The sequence below is a fragment of the Chelonia mydas genome, chromosome 11 (assembly GCF_015237465.2).
Source record: "Chelonia mydas isolate rCheMyd1 chromosome 11, rCheMyd1.pri.v2, whole genome shotgun sequence".
Classification (NCBI taxonomy): domain Eukaryota; kingdom Metazoa; phylum Chordata; order Testudines; family Cheloniidae; genus Chelonia; species Chelonia mydas.
In genome coordinates, this window is record NC_051251.2 from 72,629,109 (window position 1) to 72,653,740 (window position 24,632).

A 24,632-nucleotide genomic window follows, 5' to 3' on the forward strand; every position below is an offset into this window, starting at 1 on the left:
GTCTCCACATGATTGGGGGATTGTGGTTCTGTTGGTGCTTCTCTTATCAATTATTTAACAAGTAAACTAGGTGACTTAACACCCTCTTTCCCCTTTAATGGGCAAAAATACTTCTGTTAGAAGTTGACTGCCAAAATATCTTTGAACTTTGTAACACTGGTGTATTTTTGTCAAGCGCACCATAGTTACATAGTTTTATATGAAAAATATTATTTATTACCATTTTCTGCAGGAAAAAATTGTAGTTATCCTGAGCCTACCCAACAATTTATAGCTTAAATTTTACTGTTGACTTTCTGTATTCAACAAATCCCAGTTAACTCTTGTGTTAGAGAGACAGGTGTTTTTAATAGTTTAAACTGGCTAGTGGCTCTGAAACTTTGTCCTCGGATAGACATAGATGAAACAGACCTACACTTTTGCAACTTCATGCGTAGTCTGTAATAGGTTTAAAATAAATTGGGGAATCTTGACATTCTATTCTGAAGGGATATGGTTCAGCTAACGAAAAAGGATGACTCTTTGCAGTTTATTCAGTTTGGGTAGGGAAACTAGTCTGGTCGGTTCTGCTTTCAGGTTGTCCTGCACTAACACAATGTTTTGTTAATGTTCCATTCTTAAAAAAATGGAAAGAACCCCCAAAATAAGGCATTTCAATTAAAGTTGGATTTTATAATTTTTTTTTTTTTTTTTTGCAAAACCTTTATTCTAGGCCTAAATTACTTGGCATAGTATTCTTTTAAATGTTTCTGATGCTGGGCGTAGAGCCAAGGAAGTCAGTGGGAGATACTAGGTGGGGTAATACTGAGAATCACCTCTACTGATTTAGGAGCCTAAATCAGGATGGAAGGGCCTAAAATTAGGTTCCTGTTTTTGAAAATCTTGGCCCAGAACTGAATAAGAGGTTAGCAGGTGACTAGAAGAAGCAGTTTCTTTATTTTAGCTCTTGAAGTTTGCACTTGGCATTATGCAGCGTGGAGACTAGATATACATCTTGCTTTTTTAAAAACAAAATTTGTGTTGAAATATTTGCATGGCAAAACTGAAATTGCACAAATGACTCCAGTTTGAGTAGTTGCTGTGTGATGAACTGAATTCCAAACTAATGGATAGTTATATTGTCTGTCTCTCTGTCTCTCACTTGAAGCAGGAATAAGAGTTCTGTGGCTGTTGGGCTTTCCCACATCAGTGGGATGCTGTGGAACATTTCTCAGAGAACTTCTGTAAAAAGAACATCTTCTTAGTAAATGCCTTTCTTATTCCCCAGGAGCAACTTACCGGTGATGTTACGGGAGGGGATGAATCTCCTTCAGTCACGCAGCTACCAGAAGTCTTGGTGAGGGTGGGATAGCAACACAGGTGCTTCTTGCTTCTCACTTTTCCATCCCTTGCCACAGCTCATCTGGATTCTGCTGCTGTTAGAGATATTAGCATCCAGAGCCTTGTCTCCATCGGTTTTTATAGGTAATTGCTACTCCTGGCTCCACCCCTTACTGATGACACAGCAAAGAATCCCCTCCTAGGAGGAGGGGCATTTGGAAACTCTAAAAATGAAGTAGTTAAGACCAGGTTTGATTTTGTATTTGCTTGATTATGACCTTCACTCTTTCACAGTCACCAAACAAATAATTCTAGCACAGTTGATCCTGAAATGCTTTTCTTATATACTTAAATGAGTCCCACTCATGCTCCCACTCACCTGCTTGTATGTTACTTTAAACTGTTTTGGCACTTGCCATCTGTACTCTTTAGAGATAAAAGATCTGGTAAAGGTTTTTTAAATCAGCACTTGAAAATTCTATGAATGTTTGGAGTAATGACCAAACTTGGTCATTCCAAACATGGAATATGTATTGCAAATTAAGTATTTGGTACATAAGTGGAGTTGTATGTAGAGTGTAATTACTGATGTGAATGAGAGTGCCTTAGGAAACATGAAACACTCTGATACAATTGAAGCCCTCATCTCTGCTGGCATGATTCTAGTTTCATTCTAGGCTCCTTTTTTCTTTCAGTGTAGGGTATTTAGGGAAATCTGGGGTGAGAGGGAGAAATGACCTTGCCTGTGTGTGGAGTGATGATCAGTACATGCTTTATACAGCTCTTAGAAGGGACCATTTAATCTTGAACATCCTATCATGTTACCTTAATACCTGTGAAGTATGAAATTTTGACTTCAGTCGTGTTAGTTTGCTTCACTTTTAATCCTGACCTTTTATTTTGACGAGAGAGGCAATTATCTTGCCAAGTGTTGAGCTAGACTTTTCTGTGGTGAATCATGACTTATTTTCCACTGGTTTACCCTGGGATATTCTTATTGCCTATTTCTTTTAAAATATGCTCTGTAATGTTAGGTAGAAATTTTATTCTTCTGGGATAATTCTTCTGAACCTTGCCAAAGCCAGCTTCTAGATAGTTGATGGTAGTTTCTGATAGCTGTTTTGGTTATATTGCTCCAAATAATTATTACTAATGATGTACACAGCCTAAAGGAAGGCTCTGGCTCAACTTGAATGGATGCTGAAAACTTGCTTTTTGGTAAACATGAAGTGACAGAAGGCTTTCTCTTCTTCCTCCCTCCCCAAACTTACCACAACTGGGATGTGTAGAAACAGGGCTATAATAAGATTGTGGTATAGATGAATCAAAAACTTCGCTTGAAAAGGCAGTATATATTGGAGAGTGGGAATACGTTGAAAAGCGTTAATCAAACATGCACGGTCTACTAAGGACTGTAGCACCATCCAGAGTGACCACGGTGGATGGCGCCACACCAGGCATTGTGTAGAGAAGTACCCAAATCTGGCTCAGTCCTGCAAATCCATGAATCTCTGGGGCAGCCCTGTGGGTGGTACCAGGTAGGGCCAGGGCTTGCACCTCTTCACGTGTTGGAGAGTTTGGGAGCACAGTGTGCTGTGATGTTTGTCCATCCTGGAGACATGACTGAAGAGCACACAATGCTGCTTTTCAATATAATGAGCAACTAAAGGAATGCCAGATCTGAGATTGATATTCGTACAACGTCTAACCAATACATTCTCAGGATTTGGCACTGACCGCACATATGGAATGCCTCTTGCCAATCCAAGTAAGAGGGTCCAGGTTTCTGACCCATAAAGCAGTACAGGTAATACAGTAGTTTGATATATCCTGAACTTTGTCTCAAACTTTGTCTCATATGGATGCAAAGATGTTTTTGCATCCATATGCAAGACTTGGACTTCATGCAGGAGGTTGCAAGGCCTCTTTATGAAAAAATGTCTGGTTTGTGACCATTTGAACTCTACAGCCTAGGTAGAAGAACTGCTCAATGTTCTCCACAGTACTTGGTTCCACCTGCACTTGGGGTTCTAGTGACATAGCCCTCAGGTTCTAGATCTTGGTCTTCTACCATGAGATATTCAACCCCATAGTGTGGGTGGTGTCTTGGAGACCTTGGAAAGCAGGGCTGAAATTCTGACTTCTCTACAAGCAAGGCAGTGTCATCGGCATAGTCTTGGCCATAAACTTGCCTTGACCAACCTTGATTCCGATATTTGGAGTGGCAAGTCCTGATATCCAGACAATAGCTGGACAGAGTAGTGCCAGGGCAAGACTGCATCCCTGATATATGCCTGAGGTTGTGTAAAAATGTAGTGAAAACCGTGAACCAACTTGCGGTCTCATGCCGGTACTGATGTGAAGATAGAGCATCAGATTTAGCGCATTGGCTGGATGCAAAATAATTGGAATAACTACTCCTTCAATTGCTGGATTATACAACTTCCTTGTTAGAATACAGTAATTAGCTTATGTTTTTTGAGGACTCATAGATATTGTGACCAATTCCTACACTATTCAGTTTTGTTGGAGAAAAATATAGTGCTGCTTTTTCTCACCTTCTGGGAAAGAAAAAGTTGGAGTAGGAAGAATTATTTAATACTGGAATAGATCATATTGAGATTATTGCAAAATGTAACTAAGAAAATTAGGGTAATCAAGATAATATTTAGGGTCATAAAGCTTAAGGTGAGCAAAGGCATATCTAATTTCACATCTAGTGACGTGACATGCCCCGTAGTTTTAAGCTTGTCTTCATGTAATAAACAGCTTCTTTTGGAAACCAACATATTTAGTGATTATTTTGTAACATGTTGCTATGTTAGTGGAAAAGACTATATTTAAATCTTTCTTTCCTTCCTTCCTGTGGGTATTTGACCAGCTGTTTAAGCAAACATGTTAGACTGGACCTCATCATGTATTTACCCCTCAGTGTTACTTCTAGCATTATAAATTGGCATGTAGCACTATTGTCAATATGCTACCCAAGACACTGAAACATAATTTCTGAGCAATGGCTAGTGAGTCTGACTTCCACTCTTGTAGCAAACTGGGCTTTATAACCTATGCTTTCTTAACTTTTTTTTTTTTTAAAGGTTCTACTCATTTTTTTTCATAATGGAAGTGGAATAGTGAGTATTTAGTCATCTTGTATCAAATAAAAAGTCTTAGGTGCTTTGACTTGATCCTTCCTTGGGGCGTCTTAGTTCCAGTAAGACTGGTTGTAGCACGTTGAGAATAGGTTTCAACAGGTTTGGTTGCAAATACTTTGTCACAAGAGAATGTGTTGCTGGTGACCACTTTAGTGAACTTTGTTCCTGTGACAAAAAGGGGCGTGTGGGGGTGTGTGTGTAGATATATAAAGAGAAAGGTTTAGATCCATATTAGTTGCTCATTATTTGCAAACTTAAATTAGAAATGAAAGGATATTTGGAAATCGCACTTTCTTTATTTGCCCTCCAGCAAATCCTTTTATTTGGGATGGTGACATTTCTTCAACACTTTTAGATAGCCATGAAATGCACAATCTTCAAGTCTGGACTTGGAAAGAAAAGAAAGTGGAAGAAACTGTCGTTCAGATATTTTACTTGAAAATAATACATCTATAATTCTACATATCTATCCTGCTAACAATCTATTGACTATTTCTTTTACTAAAGGCTGTTAGCTGGCATTATAAGAGTGGTTGATTGGAACTCTACTTTTTAGGTAAACAAGAATATATAATGTAAGACTTCTCAGATAGCTTTTTTTCCTTATGTGGGGGCTATTTATCTTACTGTCCTCTGTAGTTTTCATCACTGTAGTGCAGCAGTTCTCAAGCTTCATTGCACCGCGACCCCCTTCTTCCAACAAAATTAGTACATGACCCCTGGGAGCGGGGGCAGAGCCTGATCCCAAGCCTGGCTGGCCTGGGTAGGGTAGAGGGGGCCAGAGCCTGAGTCCTGCCGCTCTGTGTGGGGGTGGAGCTTGGTCTTCAGCCCTGGGTCCCAGCAAATCTAATGCTGGCCCTGGTGACCCTGTTAAAATGGGGTCATGACCTACACAGTTAGACACTACAGCAGCAGTTCTCAAAGTCAGGGGTGGGCAAACTTTTTGGCCCAGGGGCCACATCTGGGTTGCAAAACTGTATGGCGGGCCGGGTGGGGAAGGCTGTGCCTCCCCAAACAGCCTGGCCCTTGCCCCCTATCCGCCCCCTATCCGCCCCCTCTCACTTCCTTCCTTCCCTCTGACTGCCCCCCTCAGAACCCCTGACCCATTTAACCCCCCCTGCTCCTTGTCCCCTGATTGCCCCCTCCCAAGACCCCCTGCCCCTAACCACCCCCCCCCCGGGACCCCACCCCCTATCCAAGCCCCCCGCTCTCTGTCCCCTGACTGCCCTGACCCCTATCCACACCCCCATCCCCGACAGGCCCCCTGGGACTCCCACGCCTATCCAACTGCCCCCTACTCCCTGTCTCCTGACTGCCCCCCGGGACCCCCAGCTCCTTATCTTCCCCCCCCCCCCCCCCAGCCCCCCCTGCCTGGCTGGAGCCAGCCACACTGCCGGTGGCGCAGTGAGCTGAGGCTGTGGGGAAGGAGGACAATGGGGGCGGGGCCGGGGGCTAGCCTCCCTGGCCGGGAGCTCCAGGGCCAGGCTGGATGGTCCCGCGGGCCGTAGTTTGCCCACATCTGGTCTAAGTGCTACCTAGATAAATTAAATCTGCATGGCAGTATTCTCAGTGGATTTCAAGGAAGACATACCCATAAAACAAGTAGTCTCCGTATCATTCCTTAATCCCACTTCTGAAACATGTTTTAAAATACACATGTTTAGTATATCAGAGCCCATTGTTTAACTGTCTGGCCCTCCAGATGATTTATCCCCCTCCCCCGCTCCCAAGAAAAAATCCTGGAACCTTAATTTTTAATGTTTGGTACCTTAATCAGCATAGATTGTTTTAGGGGACATATTGTCCATAAAGAGTGTTTTTAAAAGAAACACTTCAAGTTAATCACTCAACTGATTTGTATGTGTCTTAAATTCACTTTATTGTAAAAAATGAATATTTTCATGTTCAATGAAGCGTTTTGTTTATGAAATGTTCTCTTGCTAATTTTTATAACATTTGCATTCATGTTGCTTCTTAAAAGCTACTTTTGCAGAGATGCAAATTTTAAGTTCTGAAATACTCAATGCTTGATTAAGAATATTGAATTTTAAGAATGAGTTCTTAAGAATATACAAAAGTTCTGCAGAAAGATCTTTTTAAAAAAAAATGAGCAGTTTCATATGCAGAGCAGAAAGCTTCATAATTGCAGGGCACTGGCAAAACAAGTTAGTCATATGTTGTGATCCGCTAGATTAATAAAGTACTTTCTTATGACATGTTATCTGACCAGGTGTAAGAAGCCACCCTACTTTTATTCCATAGTTCAATGAGACATGGAAAACCGTTTCATGCAGTTTACATACAAACCTCTTTCTTGTTTAAACAGTTATTTTCTCTGAAGCATTTTGTGCCATAAATTAAATATTTTACATGCTGTTGTTTTTTTTAAAGGCTAAGAAGTTTGTTTAAGATGCATCTCAAAATAAGTTTTAAATGAGTGACCTATTTTCTGGCAATAAAGAACCTTTTGAAAAAGTTGTATTGGGGCGGCAAAAATGTTCTTTCAATAAACAGGAAAAAAAATAGTCTTAAACTCTAAGCACAGTAATAGCTCATCTTAAGTGATCACTCTCCTTACAGTGTGTATGATAACACCCACTGTTTCATGTTCTGTGTGTATATAAATCTCCTCACTGTATGTTCCACTGAATGCATCCGATGAAGTGAGCTGTAGCTCACGAAAGCTTATGCTCAAATAAATTGGTTAGTCTCTAAGGTGCCACTAGTACTCCTTTTCTTTTTGTGAATACAGACTAACACGGCTGCTACTCTGAAACCTGTCTAAGCACAGTGTGTCCAAGTATCGTCATCCTTTTTGAACTGTACTTCAGAAGAGCATGTTTCTTCTCTTCTTATTTTCCTTCCTGGGCACCTGACATTCCATGATCCATTACAACTGGTTTATTCTTCCTCCTCTTCCAACTATGGAAGCTCCTCTGTTTTTAAGTTTGCTCTAGGTTTACAATGTAGTGCTAGCAAGTGGAGCTGTTCAGAGAATTTACTGCCTCTAACTCAGGGCTTGTCTTCACTACCAGGGTAAATTGACCTAAATTACGCTACTGCAGCTACGGGAATAACATAGCTGGAGTTGACATAGGTTAGGTTAACTTGTTGGAGAGGTAGAGGACTGGGGTTGACAAGAGCGCTCTGCCATCGATTTTAGCGGGTCTTTACTAGATCCGCTAAAACAGCCCCTGCTGATTGCAGCAGCATCTATCTCCCCGTAGTGAAGACCAGCCCTCAATGTCTCACCTTCATGGGAAGAAAAAAGAGGTTCCTCTAGGCAAGAGTTTTTGGACTAGATGACCTCCTGAGGTCCTTTCCAACCCTGATATTCTATGAATCCTTGGGTCCGGACCCAAAATTGGTTGCCAGGATGTTTCAGTGGGTCATATGACCGCTCCTTTCCCAAAGGGCTGGCTGGTTTGCCTCCCTGCTCCAGGCACTGCAACCTTTGGGAGCCCATCACCACTTAGTTTTGGCCCAGCTGTCATGATGATGAGAGTCCAGGTAGGCCAAATGTGAGTGAATGGGACTACAATGTCATGAGCCAGATCACAACTCCACTCTCACAAATTTGGCCCATTCAGGGGGGTGAGGAGAAACCTGAGCAGCACTGCAACCCTGGAGGTTGCAGTGCCTGGAGCAGAGAGCTAAGCCCAGCCAGCCTCACAGCACAGGAGCTGCAGGAGCCGCCACTGTGGGGTGAGTGCCAGGCAGGACCCAACCCACGACGGGGCAGGATCCAATCAAAACCACCTCAGGGCTTCCACCCCTAGACAAATTACTGTCACTACAGGCCATAAACATTTACAAATGGGTCCTGAGCCTGATGGGACAGTGTCTTCTGCCTTTCCCAGGACACCTAATAGCCCTGGAAACTGGGGGGAACCACTGTGGGTTCCAAAAGGGCCACTGTGACCTCCTGAGCATGAACTTGATGGTACTCCTGTGCCTGGGTCCATGGACGGTAGAAATGCCTGGAGGAGTAGCAAGAATGACTCCTCGGACGGGAGGAGTAAGAACCAACCTCCAACTCAGAAGATGACAAGTCTGTCCTTGTTGCATGAAGCACAGGGCTTGAAGCCGGCCAAAAGAGGCATGCCTTGGCACCAGCGAACAGACAAAAAAACCTCCACTACAACCCAAAATTATAGATCTCTCATGCTGGTCGGGAGTGTGTGGATCCATCAGGGCTATGAGATCCCTGACTGCCTTGAAGGTCTCTAGGATGGAGGGAAGGTCTAAATTCTCCACTTGACCCTGCTCCACTGGTGCCGGACTCAACAGACTTCTCTGTGGGCCTGGACTCGACTGTGCCGGCTGTGGTACAGGCGAGGAGGAGTGTCCCGGCACAAGTCACACTCCTTTGGCAAACTCACGCTCAAGTGCGGCAGCACCCCATCAGTCTTCCTGTGTTTCTTTTGGCGTGGGACCGGTGACTGAGAGCGGTGCTGAGACTCTGCCCACGAGGCAGTTTTCGGTGCCGGGGAGTGTCAATGCCGAGGGTCTCTGACCCCGGAGTAATAGAAGACAGTGCAGCAAACCAATGCTGAGGAGCCCGGTGCTAGGTCCATGGGGCTTGACTCAGACTGTGGCCGCAGGGCTGCCTCCATCAGCAGCAGCTTCAGCCTGTGGTCCCTCTCCTCCTTGAGGCAGGGGCAGAATCCTCTACAGATTTTATATCTGTCCATCTGGTGGGATTCCCCCAGGCACTTCAGGCAGGATGTGTGCAGATCCGCCCCTTGGCATCTGGCAGACCCCACATGGTTTAAACCTCTGGGATTGAGGCATGTCCCGGCCCTGGGAGAGGAAAGGGAATAGGGGAGAAACCCGTTAGTTTGAATCCTGGTTAACACTTATAACTAGCTTATTTTAACTATTTGCAGGTATTAAAGAAAACTACTAGGGGATCACTCGAAACGATAAAGAAAAAGCACTCCAATGACAGTCACTGCCAGTTAGAAGGAACTGAAGAGGCGGCAGGTTGGCAGGGCACTATATTTAGTGCCATGAAGGCGCGACTCCAAGGGGGCACCTGGGCCTACCTGACGGGTACTGCTAGGGGAAAAATCTTGCAAGGACTGTGCATGTGGCGCACACACACCTAATTGGAATCAACATGAGTAAGCACTTGAAGAAGAACTGGAAAGTACCCAGTGGTAAAGCCAATCTTTACAAACTGGAAGGAAACAAGAAAACTGAACCAAGAGAAAACATAGCTAGAATTTTTTTCCTTCTTCCTTTACCCACTATATGGAGGGTTTTAGTGAAGGAAAGCCAAGAGAGAGACTATGAATCTTTTTGTCCAAAAGCTTCATCCGATAAAGACAAACACATCTATTTTAAAGTGATGGTTAAGAGAACGCATTGAAGACTAGGTTGTCATACAACAAAATTATTTTTTGGGGTTGGGAGGGGAAACACATTGTGCTGTTCTGCACAGGAAACAGCTACAGGCCTGAGGGAGCAAGCCTTGAAAGAAAGGTGATCTTTTATGGACAGATTGTAGGCTTGACAAACTACTGAGTTTATCCATCTGAAAATGGTAGATATGGATGCCTTGCAGCCCTTCTTAGGTCACCAATACAATCCTGAAATTACACCCAGTTTACTTCAAGGATTTGTTTTGCATAAACTGAATATGAATGACTTGACCATATCTAAGGAGTACAACTCCTTCTCCTAGTTGTGGAAGAACTTGGCACAGAAGGAACCTATTTTTCTTCAAAACACTTGTTGGGGATGAAATGTTGATAGCAGGCCTGAGAATCATCTCACCTGGGGGAAAAACTGCACATAAGGATTCCAGATAAATAAGATCCCCAAACTTACTTACTCTCCAGGCCAATGCAACGGCTAACAGGAAAAACATTTAATAGAAAGTTTTGGGAAGGCTTTGCCACATTTTCTAAAGAAAAGGTTCAGGAATTACCTTTATTTCTTCAAAAAGAAAAGTACTTGTGGCGCCTTAGACTAACCAATTTATTTGAGCATAAGCTTTCGTGAGCTACAGCTCACTTCATCGGATCAAGCGATGAAGTGAGCTGTAGCTCACGAAAGCTTATGCTCAAATACATTTTTTAGTCTCTAAGGTGCCACAAGTACTCCTTTTCTTTTTGTGGATACAGACTAACACGGCTGCTACTCTTAAACCTTTATTTCTTCCTATCAGATAAAAATCTGAGGCTGTTCCATGACAACTGCAGCAACCTTCAGAGCAGAAAGAAAAGGAGGACTTGTGGCACCTTAGAGACTAACCAATTTATTTGAGCATGAGCTTTCGTGAGCTACAGCTCACTTCATCGGATGCATGTCTCCTGCTGGCAATAGCTCATAGCCAGCAGGAGACATGCATCCGATGAAGTGAGCTGTAGCTCACGAAAGCTCATGCTCAAATAAATTGGTTAGTCTCTAAGGTGCCACAAGTCCTCCTTTTCTTTTTGCGAATACAGACTAACACGGCTGTTACTCTGAAACCCTTCAGAGCAGAGTGCATCACTTACTTTTTGGCCATGTACTTTGTTGCATTGTTTTTGATTCCAGGTGATACCTTCACTTCAAATGAACTACTTTGTGAAGACTTTGATGCCACTTCCAACTCTTTCATCAATAATGCAGGATAAATGCAACTGCTTTTTCTACACACAGTTGTTTTGGAGAATAAGCTAGTAAGAGGGTGGGTTTTAATTAGAAGAGCGCAAAGTTTTCCTGTTTCTTTTTATGGAAGACCAGAGGGGTAATTCTTACCCCCTGTAACCCTGGTTTCAGCACTTTTGATCCACTCTGGTGAGTCTCCCTAATCAAGTGATCTATCTTCATATAAAACATTTTTTTAGAACTTGCTAGTTTTCAGATATGGCTTTGCTAAGGAGGTGTTAAAAATGAGACTTGCAAAGGATATTTTATAAATTTGCCTACTTTTTTGTTTGTTGCTGATTTATGTTGTATAAAAGATATTGCATTTCATTTCTAGTTACGAAGGAATTGGATTTTGTTTAAACATTGTAAACTTTTAAATAAAACAGGTTGGGTATTAAGAAACAGGAGTTATTTCTTTTGAATCTTTTCAAATCCCAATTTAAGATTTCTGTTAGGGCTATAAGTGTTTATGCAGCTCTTTTGTTGAAAGCAAATGTACACAATTCATTAAAGATTGAAGAGTTCAAAAACTTATTTGACAATCCATCAAATGTTAGATCACTGCCACCTGTTACTCCCAAGATGACATGTCAATCTCCGTGTTGCTGTAGTATCCTAAAACGAGCGAACACATTCTTATCCCCTCTCAGATAAAGGGATATTATCTTCCAGCTGGAAACAAGACCCTAGACATCATTCCCTCTCTGAAGAGAGACAAGCTGGTTGGCATTCAGTTTTTATTCTCTCCAGCAGATGGAAGGTCTGTTTGATGATTCGTAGCTTCTTGGCACGTTTTATTGTGGTGGCTCAACAGCAGGTAGTGTTGGTGCAGTACAGTCAGCGGTATATGGCTTAAAGTTGCCTTCTCTCCTACCAATCAGAAGGAAAGGATTGTTCTAGATAGTTTCCTCAAGTGGGTATTCATTCACCTTGTTCCTCAGTTGTTTCTGCCTCTTTTTGCATTGGATGGTGCAGCTGTTACAAGCTATGGCTGAAAATCCTCATACAAAAAGAGGCAAAAAGTGACCAACTGTTGCAGGCTGCTCTTGAAAGCCGCAATTGCAGGCCCAGTTTGTATTTCCACGCTTCTTATTTTGTCACTTATAACGTGAGACAGGGTGACCAGAACTGAACACCGTATTCGTGATGGGACATAGCACTGATTTATATTGACAGTACAATACTGAGTATTTTCTAATAATTGTTAATACAGCATAGCATTTTATTTCCTTTATGAGAAAATATATACCTAATAGTCAGTCGTAACATTATCATTTCCAGCTGCTCATTGGATATAACTTACCAATGAAATCAGAGCCACTTTCTACTGGCCTCCTTCTTGACTCAACATTACTGTTCATCTGTATGCTTTGTACTTGCTTTTATTGTTAGTTCTCTGTTCCTTCTTCCACATGGCTTTCATCATATAAAAACTCAGCTTATGTTCTCTAGCACTTAAACAATTCAAGAGCCTCCAAGTGGCTGCCTGAAGAGAATTCTTCCTCCTCTGATTAATATCTGGCATGTAGCATGAAATAGCTTGCGTCAATAAATGGTCATAAACCTTTGCTTATTGGTATCAAACATAAACAGCAAAGCCAGACTCCACCATGCCTGAAAGTAGGCCAGAGGTTGCTAGCTCTACAGCTGCAGAATAGCTAAAAGTGAACGAATACTGCTCTGTGTGGTGTGGTTTTAAAGCTGTCATTTTTTAGGTTACAAGTTACTTCTCAGTGGTAATTAAGTTTTGGAATTTGTGGATTAGTTTTTTTATACAGGATACTGTTGCGAATATTTCCAAAATGAGTGGGCATTTTTAAATAGAAATTTGTCTTATTTAATAGGGTAAATTATGTAAATTTTTAGAATTTATCACCATACCAAATGCCTTTAGTAACCATACTTCATTCTATTTGAATTAAGTTGTATGGGTTTTTTGGCTATGAAAGATATATTGAGTGTAATCACCTTCTGGCTGGCTCTCTAGGTTTTGCTTATTTCTCTACAGAGCAGTTTTCACTGCTCTTTAAGTCTTATGCACTGGAATAGCAAGAGTTCAGAAGATATGAGTAGCTCCATGTGTTAATGACTAAGGGGGATTTTATGGTGCAGAAGTACATTAGTGATTGACAAAATCGTTTCACTTGTGAGTCAGCAGAGATCTGATCTCCAGTCTGAAATGGTGCTTCCTTACTGCAGTTCATGTTTTACACTTTTCTGCATCTTTGGTTAGAGCACTGGACTAGCCTCTGGAGACCTGAATTCATTTCCTAGCTCAGAAACAAACCTTCCTGTGTGACTCTGGGCAAGTCACTTTGATATACGCTGTGCCTCAGGTTTACCATCTTTAACATGGGAATAATACTTCTTTGTCATGGATCCTGTGCTGTAAAATCCCATTAATTCCTGTGAGATGTTCAGATGGTCTTGTGCTGTGGGCTATACAAATACCTAGATACATTCTTTATAATATGTCTTCATAACAACCATCTAAAATGAGTGAAATTATCTACTTGACCATTTCCTATAACAATCATAATCATATACTCTAGACACTGCATGTTGCAGGAAATGGAAGGCAGGAAATTTGTCAGGTAGCTTAAACTAGTTACAGCTTTCAAAGATATAATTGAGTTTTATCCCCGCATGGAAAACAGTATCCATATCTACCACAGAAATCAATTAAGAAAACTCTTAACTTGAAAAATGTAAGAAAAAAGGACGGCAGTTTGGATTTGTTGGCAGGATAACAGCACCCTGAGTTCATACCATTGCATTAATACATGGACATCTATTGAAAGACTCAGTTGCAAGTCTAAGTTCAGTCAAACAATAAAAATACAGCATTAATTCTAATTTCAGCTGTGAATAGTCACTGAGGCCTATTTAGAGTGTGAGCACCTGCTATAACTGGGCAGTAAAGTGAAAATATAAGCCACACACAAACTTGAGCTTTAAACTTGTATTCAGGGTTGTTTTTGGAAAGTTGGTGTGTTTAAGTTGTCCAAAGACTTCTGAAGAGGCACTATGTAGTATGTTGATCTTGGTCACTCCCATGTGTATATATGCTACTATATATAATTCAGAAGTCATTTTCAAGGCAGGGTAAAATAGTCACAGTACATAGTATGTGAAGTACAGTGGGGTCCTCCAGGGTGTTTAAATATACATACATTTTTGTTGTTAAACAGTTGTACTTTGTCCAAGGGGCATGCTTGTTAAAGTCACCATATGTGCCTTTAGTGGTAGTTTCATAGAATGACTTGAGAGACTTACAGTAGCTTTAATACAGTTTTGTTCATTTTAATTTGCAGCAGAGGAGAAAAGGTCCCACACAAGTCCAGAAAGTTAGTCAGGCTCTTACTGATTTATAGCATTGATCATTGCAGACATAGCAGTACAGTGAAATGTCCGTAGTGGTTCAATAGGACATACAAGCAGCAGTGAATTTTTGTTTACAGCCTGTGGCCTGTCCATGACTTTTACTAAAAATACCTGTGACTAAAACGTAGCCTTACTTATTAGCAACACTCTCTCCTTTGGAGTGATAGTTAACAGGTTGTGTGATCCTCAACTGCCTCAGTTCCTCTTACTCAATGCCCCAGGCCTTAAGAACTGAACTCTGAAGAAGGGAAAGTGGATAGGTAGTGTAACTACATAAATGGGCAGCCAGACTGGCTGCTAGGGATCAGCATCCCTGGCAAGACTTGCCAGCAATGCTCACAGGAGTAGGCTGGGTTGACTGTTAGGGGTTTTGTTCTTACCTGAGATTCTAATGAGTAGTTCTGAGGAACTGCTTTTCTATCCAGTGGGTGCTCTATGGTGAGCTTCTATAGGATTCTTTTTTGTCTCTTTTCCCCTTCCGTATTTGCTTCCCCAGTTCATGTACACTAGGCAGCTCGGAAGGTTAGTGAGGAAGCCTGGGCTACACTGATAACCCCTTCTATTTGTCTCCCTACTTCCAAGCAATGCTGTCAAATGACTTAAGTAGCTAGCATTTGGTAGAGATTGGGGCATGGGTAAAGGCTAGCTGGTCAAAGCTCAATCTGGATAAGACTGCAATGATAGTAAGCTGGATAAACAACTGAAAGATAAAGATTACAAGATAAAAGGCTGTCTTTTTTTTCTTCCTGGTATTGAATGTTGGTGCACATGTTTTTTAGGGAAAAAAGTAATCATCTTAAACTGAAATCATAATCACCAACAGTCAGGGTGGATCTGAGTTAAATCAAATTGATTTAAATCACTAGTCAGGAAGACTCAATTTAATCATGGATTTCTACATAAAAGTGCATTCTTGTTGGTTGTTATAACCTTAATACATATACTTCACAACCCAGAGATAGATGTAGGTTTCATTTTTAGAAGGTACACACTGTTCATTTTTAAAGTGATTTATTTTGAAAACTTTTCAGATTTGTTTTACAGCTATATCAGAAAATGAATGATTGGTTATTTCAATTACCAAGGGTAATTGAAGCAGATATTTATGAAGTCACTGGGAGGTGAACTGTCTCCAATTCAACAGGCTAATCATTAATATTTGGAGGATTTTCTTGCCATGCTGTATTAAGAGGAGAACATCACCAGACAGACATTAAAATTGTTTTATTTAACTAAAACAAAGTTATGTAGTCTGGATTTTTTTCTTCAACAGCACACGGTATTTTAACAAAACAAGCATGAGTTTTTGAATGTAAACATTCAAGTTTTTTAAAATCAGGTTTGTTTTGTTTGTTTAACTAAAATAGTTAAATGAAATTTTTAAAAACAAAAAACCCCACAAATTAAATAGACTGTCAGCCAGGTCAACATGAGAAACTTAAAATATTGGCTTCTGCAGCTAACTCAGTCGTCTTCACCTTCATTTTCCTGTTCGTTCATAATCTAGAAAAGAAAAACAAGCTTTCCTTCTTTTTCAGGTCCCAAATGATTTTTCAGTTTGGAATGAATTAGTCGAAAGGAAGAAAATATTCTTTCTACACAAGCAGAAGAAGATGCTGCTGTTAAGAGAGATTATCACTTCAATGGTCTCTGAATCCAAGTGCTTAAGTGACTTCCACCAGTTCACTGGTGTGACTTTTTTTTCTTTAAAACAGCATCAGCAAACATATACACCGGACCCTCGCTCAAACGTGCGTCTATATCGCATGAATTTGCATATAACACGGTTGCGGCCATGGATCCCAAATTTAATTACTTTAATTACAGTTCATTTTAACACGGTCCCCGCTATAATGCAGTACTGTGCATGGATCCCAAATCCCACGTTCTAGTGAGGGTCCAGTGTATTTCTTGAATGGTTCACCCTTAGCTCTGAAGTTTATTATAGTTGGCATTATGGAGCGATGATTGCTGGATGTCCATGTCATAGCCAGCTCCTCTTCTTCAGCAGTTAAGGTTTGACCCTGATACCGCGTATTGAGAATATTTGCAAGAAAACGAGCTGGAGATAGTGCTTGTCCCAATTGTGGTTTTTTTTTTAATGCTTGTAATTTAACTCTGTCATTACGTATTTATCTTTTTAAGCTCTCACTCAGTTCCTTCCAAATTTCAACAGCGTCAGAAATAAAACAGCTATTCCCCTGCATTTTGTTCAAGGCTACAGAAGTAGGCTTCAAGGTACTCAGCATGTGTTCAACATTTGTCTTAAGCCTGTTGAGAACTTTGGCTGTGACAGTGCCATCTATTTTTTCACGATTTTGTTCACAAACTGTCATCAGATTAGGCCAGTTCTTGATATAGTACTGAAAACAGTCCACTACTGAGTTCCATCGCACGTCTTGTGGGAGAGTTAGCTTGGTTCCTCCCACTTTTTCCAGAGCAGCTGCTGCAAAGTGGTTGTTACGGAACTATTTTGCAATTTCAACAACATTAGCCTTTATTTCTGGAACACTGAAGTCTTTGGCTAGGGGTTGCATCAAGTGAGCACTGCAACCCTATGTTATTAGCTTAGGACTCTCTTCTAAATAAGTTCTTCTCATCTTGGATACATTTACAGCATTGTCTGTGACCATAGACATTTGAATTTTTTTTCACAGTTTTATAGCTTTTGCTGCTGCTTGTAAGTATTCTGCTATGTGAGCATTTCCTGATGTATCAGTTGTTTCTGTAAAGAAGACATTCCCTTCTTCTGTTGTCACACAAGCACATACAACAGGATCATTGTGGACATTGCTCTACCCATCAAGACTCAGGTTAACAATTTTACCCTCTAGACCTTTTGCACACTGCTCAATTTCTCTTTCATACACTTTATCTAGCAATTTGCCTGCGACATCTGCTCTGTTGGGTGGACTGTATCCTGATGTTAATGACTGAACCATGTTAATCAAGTGTGGGTTCTCAATCATACGGAAAGGAGAGTTTGTTGCATAAACAAACTGGGCAGTTTTTTCATCAATTACCTCTTTTTGTAATCTGCTGGTTCTTATCACAAACTTATCTATGGTTGTTTCTGGACGATGGGGAGTTTTTTTTTTTCTTTTTGCTGCTGATATACTGTGGCTATGTGACATACATGTGACTAAAAACACTATCATTGGCAGATAACTCTGAAACTATAGAAAATGATGGTGATCTTAAAGGTGGATAGTCTTCAGAATCCTGTATGTTGAGGATGGATTCTCCTAAACAAAATAAGTCAATGCAGTTATTTATTTACCATACTGCTCATTTAGTACTGACACTCACTACTACTTTAAAGGTGAAATTGTAAAAGGAAGATTTGCCTATTTCAGCTGTTTGTTTTTTATCACAACTATATCTAAAATGATAGTACCATAGAGTAAAAACTATATTTTTTGCTCAAACATGAGAATTCAAGAATAGTCCAGAAGGAAGACAGGCAGTCCTTAAGAAAGAAGTATGAAATAAAGTTTACCAACCTGAAGATCCTGCATGTTCAGATGTGTTCCTTTCATCATCTTCAGCACAGCTTCCTCCTGAGAAGGGACACTTCTCATGATGTTTCATTCGGGCAACCAGGCTTTGCATTTTTATTTTTTTTCCCCCACTTTTTGCATTTTGCATTCATGCCCGTCTTACTCACAGATAGAAGACCTTCATTAAAATATTCCCAAACTGGGTCTCTTTTGCGGCCTGCTGCCATTATAGGTTTTCCCTTCTAATGAGAGAATGGTATGGTAGATCTCAAATCAATGAAGTCTACACTCAAAGACCTCAAGGCTTCTGGAATATTCTGGTCAAACAGTTTCACTTTTGTTTTTACTGCCTGTCCCTCCCTTCTCACATTTTATCTCCAGACTTCTTCTCCTTGTCCAGATCTATTCCGCCCCCAACAATGTTCTATTTATTGAACTTTTGGGAACTTTGCACTTTCAGAGAGGTAAGGGATTGACTCTATGTACACAAATTTGCAGAAGGACAATAGGGTCGAGGTCTGTTGTTTCTCACCTCTATATACTTATTTAAAAACATTTTTGCTGTTAACAAGCATGTTATTTCTGGAGACACAAATCCACAGTTTGAGAACTGCAAAACTAAGCATGTCTGTTGGTATCTTATAGACTGAGCACTGTGTCCCATTGGGCAGATAGAAAGATTAACCTAAATAACCCCTGGAACCCCATTGATTAGAGACCCAGTCTTATGAACTACTGGAACTCATTGACAAAACTTTTCTTAAACATTACATGAATATATTGTCTCATACTATAGAATTAGAATTTATAATCTCTATTCCATGATGAGATATCCTTGAGCTATAATGTATCTTAATTAAAACTATCTTTAGAGAGGTTTTTTCCTCAAAGAATTTTATCAAAAAAATCCGATTTAAATAAAAATCAGTATTTTATTTTTTTAAAAAAAAAATCGATTTTTATCCACCCTACAGTGTAGTTGGATGAACACTAAGTATTCAGAAAATATTGACCACTTGGACAGGATATCAGTTTTGTTTTGAAATAGAGATATAGGATGTGAAGGTTTCTAACTTTTGTTGCACATTCATTAGCTTCTTAATGTTTTTCTGTTTTACATGTGACTAAAATTATACTTACTGTCATGACTTTTTTTTAACCACATCAGTGAATAGTTTATAAATGACTTGAATATTTCCTTATATTCAGTGTTAAACCAATGGCTAAATTTCAGGTCAGGAAATCTGTTATGAATTCTTCTTCTTTTCCTTGTGCTTTCACTTCTCTTCCCCTCCCCTGTTTCCCTCAGGTTTCAGAGTAGCAGCCGTGTTCGTCTGTATCCGCAAAAAGAACAGGAGTACTTGTGGCACCTTAGAGACTAACAAATTTATTAGAGTATAAGATTTTGTGGGCTACAGTCAATATGTGTAAAGACCCAGCCACTCCAAGTCTCTATTCAAACCCAAGTTAATGGTATCTAGTTTGCATATTAATTCAAGCTCAGCAGTTTCTCGTTGGAGTCTGTTTTTGAAGCTTTTCTGTTGCAAAATTGCCACCCTTAAATCTTTTACTAAGTGGCCAGAGAGGTTGAAGTGTTCTCCTACCAGTTTTTGAATGTTATGATTCCTGATGTCAGATTTGTGTCCATTTATTCTTTTGCGTAGAGACTGTCCGGTTTGGCCAATGTACTTGGCAGAGGGGCATTGCTGGCACATGATGGCATATATCACATTGGTAGATGTGCAGGTGAATGAGCCCCGATGGCATGGCTAATGTGATTAGGTCCTATGATGGTGTCACTTGAATAAATATGTGGACAGAGTTGACACTGGGCTTTGTTGCAAGGATAGGTTCCTGGGTTAGTGTTTTTGTTGTGTGGTGTGTGGTTGCTGGTGAGTGTTTGCTTCAGTTTGGGGGGCTGTCTGTAAGCGATTACTGGCCTGTCTCCCAAGATCTGTGAGAGTGAGGGATATTTTCCAGGATAGGTTGTAAATCTTTGATGCGCAGGAGAGGTTTTAGTTGGGGGCTGAAGGTGACAGCTAGTGGCGTTCTTTTGTTTTCTTTGTTAGGCCTGTCCTGTAGTAGGTGACTTCTGGGTACTTCTCTGACTCTGTCAATCTGTTTTTTCACTTCAGCAGGTGGGTATTGTAGTTTTAAGACTGCTTGATAGAGATCTTGTAGGTGTTTGTCTCTGTCTGAGGGGTTGGAGCAAATGCGGTTGTATCTTAGAGCTTGGCTGTAGACAATGGATCGTGTGGTGTGTCCTGCATGGAAGCTGGAGGCATGTAGATAAGTATAGCGATCAATAGGTTTCCGGTATAGGGTGGTGGTTGTGACCATCGCTTATTAGCACAGTAGTGTCCAGGAAACGGACCGCTTGTGTGGATTGGTCTAGGCTGAGGTTGATGGTGGGATGGAAATTGTTGAAATCATGGTGCAATTCCTCAAGGGCTTCTTTTCCATAGGTCCAGATGATGAAGATGTCATCAATATAGCGCAAGTAGAGTAGGGGCGTTAGGGGACGAGAGCTGAAGAAGCGTTGTTCTAGGTCAGCCATAAAAATATTGGCATACTGTGGGGCCATGCGGGTACCCATAGCAGTGCTGCTGACTTGAAGGTATATATTGTCCCCAAATGTGAAAAAGTTATGGGTGAGGACAAAGTCACAAAGGTCAGCCACCAGGTTTGCTGTGACATTATCGGGGATACTTTTGTGTCCAGGTGCGCCTGTTAACGTGTAGCAAAAGAGGCAGAAAATGTAGTATTTCCTACCAAGAAGGAAAGTAGGATAGAGCTACAGTACAATGTGTGGGCAAGCCGAAGGAATCAAATGGTGATATATATGTAAAAGACAGGCGGTCTGGAATGTAGTCCATCTTTGTGTGGAATGTTGGTGTAGAGGGCTTCTACATCCATAGTGGCCCGGAGGGTGTAACCCTCGAAAGCCCTGTAGCCCACGAAAGCTTATGCTCTAATAAATTTGTTAGTCTCTAAGGTGCCACAAGTACTCCTGTTCCTGTTTTCCTCAGTTATATTGGTTAACCTTTGTGGAGGGAGTATTGCCTTTTTTCTGGAGTATTGGAAGGGTGGGATGATCCGCTATGATGTTTCCCTGCCATTAAAATGAGATGGAGAGGGGAAGGGGCACTGCGGGTCATCTTTCTCATTTTCTATCTTTCGTCTAGATTAAAATGGTGTTGATAGAATCTGGATCTCCAGAAATTCTACAGAGACTAGTACACTTGTTAGATGTTTTCTTGGAGGTGTGTAGGATTAAAAAAGCAATAATGTTGCAGTTTGAGGTGCACTGGCAGAACAGGTAGTACAGCACAAGCTCGGGCAATGTGTACTGCTGTCAGTCCCTCCCTTTTAAGTATCATATTAGACCAATATTTTTTTAGAAGTGAGGAAAATAAATTCTGCTTATTGTATTTGCTTGGGCTCATGAAATACCATGGTGGTGCGCTTTCCAGGATAACAAATACTAAAATAATGAGGGATCAGATTTTCATTCCAGGGTTCACGTATTAATAGGGTATTCTGATATGTTGCACAGATTTTTCAAACCACTGACCTTTCCAGAATGCTCTCAGCAGTGCCAGTAGAGAGAGCATATTGGCAGCTTAAAGATGTTTTGTCTGGCATTCAAGCAGAAGTGAAAAATTATTGCCGGTGGAAATAGACAGTAGGGCTGGGGGGATTCTGTGGCTGTGGCTGTCCAGCATAGTTTGACAGTGAATAATTGTGGCAGTTTATTCTTTTGTGTTTAAAGGTGACATTAATGTTGAAAGTTCTGTGTATCAAACACAAACTGGATACCCATTTCAGCAGCTGTGCAGTCAGCCATGGTTTTTAGCCCACATGTAGCCCTTTATTGGTTGAAATGTGGTCCTGACGCTACACATTTCATAAATACCATTTGAAAAATTGCTAGACCACAGCATAGCAGCCAAACTTGATGACTTGCTACCATGTGCGCCTGTTAATGTGTAGCAAAAGAGGCAGAAAATGTAGTATTTCCTACCAAGAAGGAAAGTAGGATAGAGCTACAGTACAATGTGTGGGCAAGCCGAAGGAATCAAATGGTGATGTATATGTAAAAGACAGGAGGTCTGGAATGCCTGTGGCTCAGAGGCAAAAAAAGATGGGCGATTTTAAAATATTCAGATGAACAGTAGCTTCACTTAAACGTTCTCTGACCATCAATCCATAACTCATGGGGATGTAGTTCTCTTGAAAATAACAAGCACAGGTGACTAAGAGCTCTTGGAATTTTGGAGCTTAGGAAACTGCTTTTTCAAAGTTTGGCTTCGTTTAGAAAGCCAGAGCAATGCAGTTCCTTTTCCCTCACACTGTTCCTAAACTGGGTTTCTTCAGATAAAGGCAACAGAAGCATGAAATAAAAAGAATACCTCTGCACTCTTCTTGTACACTGCTGTTCTGTTCTTCCTTATGGTACTTGCTGCACCATGAATTAATATGACTGTTCAGTCTCTTCTTCCAAGTGGACTAGTCTGCCATCTCCCAGTTTATGGGTCACATGCCAGTAGAGGGAGCTGTTCAAAGAAGTGCTTAACCTAAGGATGCATACCATCTTGGATGCATAAACAGGGGAATCTCAAGTAGGAGTAGAGGTTATTTCATTTCTTTATTTGGTACTGGTGCAACTGTTGCTGAATATTTTCTCCAGTTCTAATGTTTTCAATTCCAGAAGGATAAATTGGAGAGGGTTCAATGAAGAGCCATAACAATGAATAGAGAATTAGAAAGCCTGTCTCATTGTAATAGACTCAAGGACTGATGTTTAGCTTAACAAGGAAGGTTAAGGGGTGCGTGCCAAGTATAGGCTCTCTTTGGCTTGCTTATATGGATATGAACTACTGGAAAATAACTTCTTTCAAGGCCTTCAGATACTGAAGGCTTTTTTGGTAAAGAAGGTGACTTCTGTACTTGCAAATAAAATGGTCAGTCGAAAATAAGTTCCTTTTCCTCAGTTTTGTTGATCTAATACTTGATTTGGTTGGTGTTTTGTTCCATTAGCTAGATTAAAAATCAGTCAAATGAAAGGGTGATTTCAGATGCATATGAATTTGATCACTGTGGGTAAGAAATGCTTAAAGGAGTCTGTCATCTCACCATGATCTCCTTGAACTCTTTATTAGACATACAAGAGAACAAAGTTGTCAACAACTTAGTTTTTTTCAATCCATAAAGCTTCATAAATATCAAAAGAACATTCCATACTTCAAAGTTTGCTATGAGTGGTTATTTAAAAAATATCCTGAAGTGATGTCTGCTTGGTGTATGTTTGGTTGTGCATCATATTCATTATGTATACAGGGCATGCTTTTATTATGTCTTGCCACTCACACTACAGGAAACAAGCTTAGCCATATATATGTAGTTGAATTATAGTAATTGTAACTGTTCTGTAATTAAGTTTTCATAGCAGTTTCCAGTCTTATCTCTGTTAGCAGTCACTCATAACTACAAAATCTTCACCTGCATGGTTGAAATTTCAAAAATCTGTCCAAAGGAGACTTTTGGAGCAAAATATTCAGCTGTTTTTAAGTAGTGGAAAACTTTTCCCCACCGCAAAATACTGCATGTTTGGTCTTGTTTTGTTTTTTAAAATTCTAACACTAAAATAATTAAGGGTAGAAAGCTGAATTTTTTGTATGGAAGTAGGCTTCAGTGAGAAGTGCATTTGAGTTATCCAGTGAAAATTAGTTTCCAATTGACTAAGTTATGAGTCCGATGATTACACTTTGTGCATACGTAACACATTTTGCACAGCTTCTTTTCTCTACATGTGTAAAATGTTCAGCTAAAGTAGCACATGCTATTAACTTAGATATGTAATGAAAAATTGAGCGGTGTGTCTTATGAGGCCATTCAGTGCACCCATTTCTGTGAAGAATCTTCTGTGGGCATAGTTTTCCCCAAAGCAGAGGAAGCATTTGTGTGCAAGGTGCCAAAACTCCTCCACACAAACTTCTGCTCATTCAATAAAGCGCACAGAGCCATAAATCCATAAGAACTCTTGGAAGGTAAATAACTTTTCCATCTCCTGAGGAACTTAGGAGGGAAGGCAAGCTGATTTGTGGACTTCCTGAAGGGTTGGTGTGTCTGTCTGTCTCAGGAGTGGTTGGAGGGAGATATGATATTCCAGTGGTGTTTAGGAAATCCCATTTAAATTAATTAATTATGATGTGCAGTTAAGCACACAAGTGAGAATTCCAGAATTAAGGTTGCACATGTAACCTTAACTCTGCCCCTTGTAAGTATGGATTATGCTAGTCATTAATTTAATGATTCTATGCTATTTCGGACATACAACATAATATATGTTTTTCTACATTTTCCAGTATTGAGAGAGAGTGTGTGTGCGCGCGCGCAAGTTCACTCTGAAAAATACACCGTAATCTGTTCTTACACGACATTTACAGATTAAACATAGAAAAGTAATCATGAAAACTTGTGTGTGTGTGTGTGTGTACACATACATACACATATACACAGACCACCAACTTTTTCACCTGAGCTAGCTTTAAATTTAAGTGCCTCATACTCTGAATTGCAGCAAAAGAAAGCTGTACTGTTAAGTCAAAAGAAAATGTATATAGATGTGGTT

At 40.5% G+C, this 24,632-nt stretch overlaps 1 protein-coding gene across 9 annotated transcripts in view; it reads left to right on the top strand.

The window, feature by feature from the left end:
- The window catches only part of HDAC4 (histone deacetylase 4), a 459,989-nt gene that overhangs the window by 54,508 nt on the left and 380,849 nt on the right, over positions 1-24,632 (top strand). The window contains exon 4 of one of the 9 annotated variants that reach the window (XM_043525826.1): positions 1,268-1,464. The exons of the other annotated variants lie outside the window; for them this stretch is intronic. The gene's annotated coding sequence lies outside the window, so the exon portion shown is untranslated. The remainder of the gene's footprint in view (positions 1-1,267; positions 1,465-24,632) is intronic. 9 annotated transcript variants of the gene reach the window in all.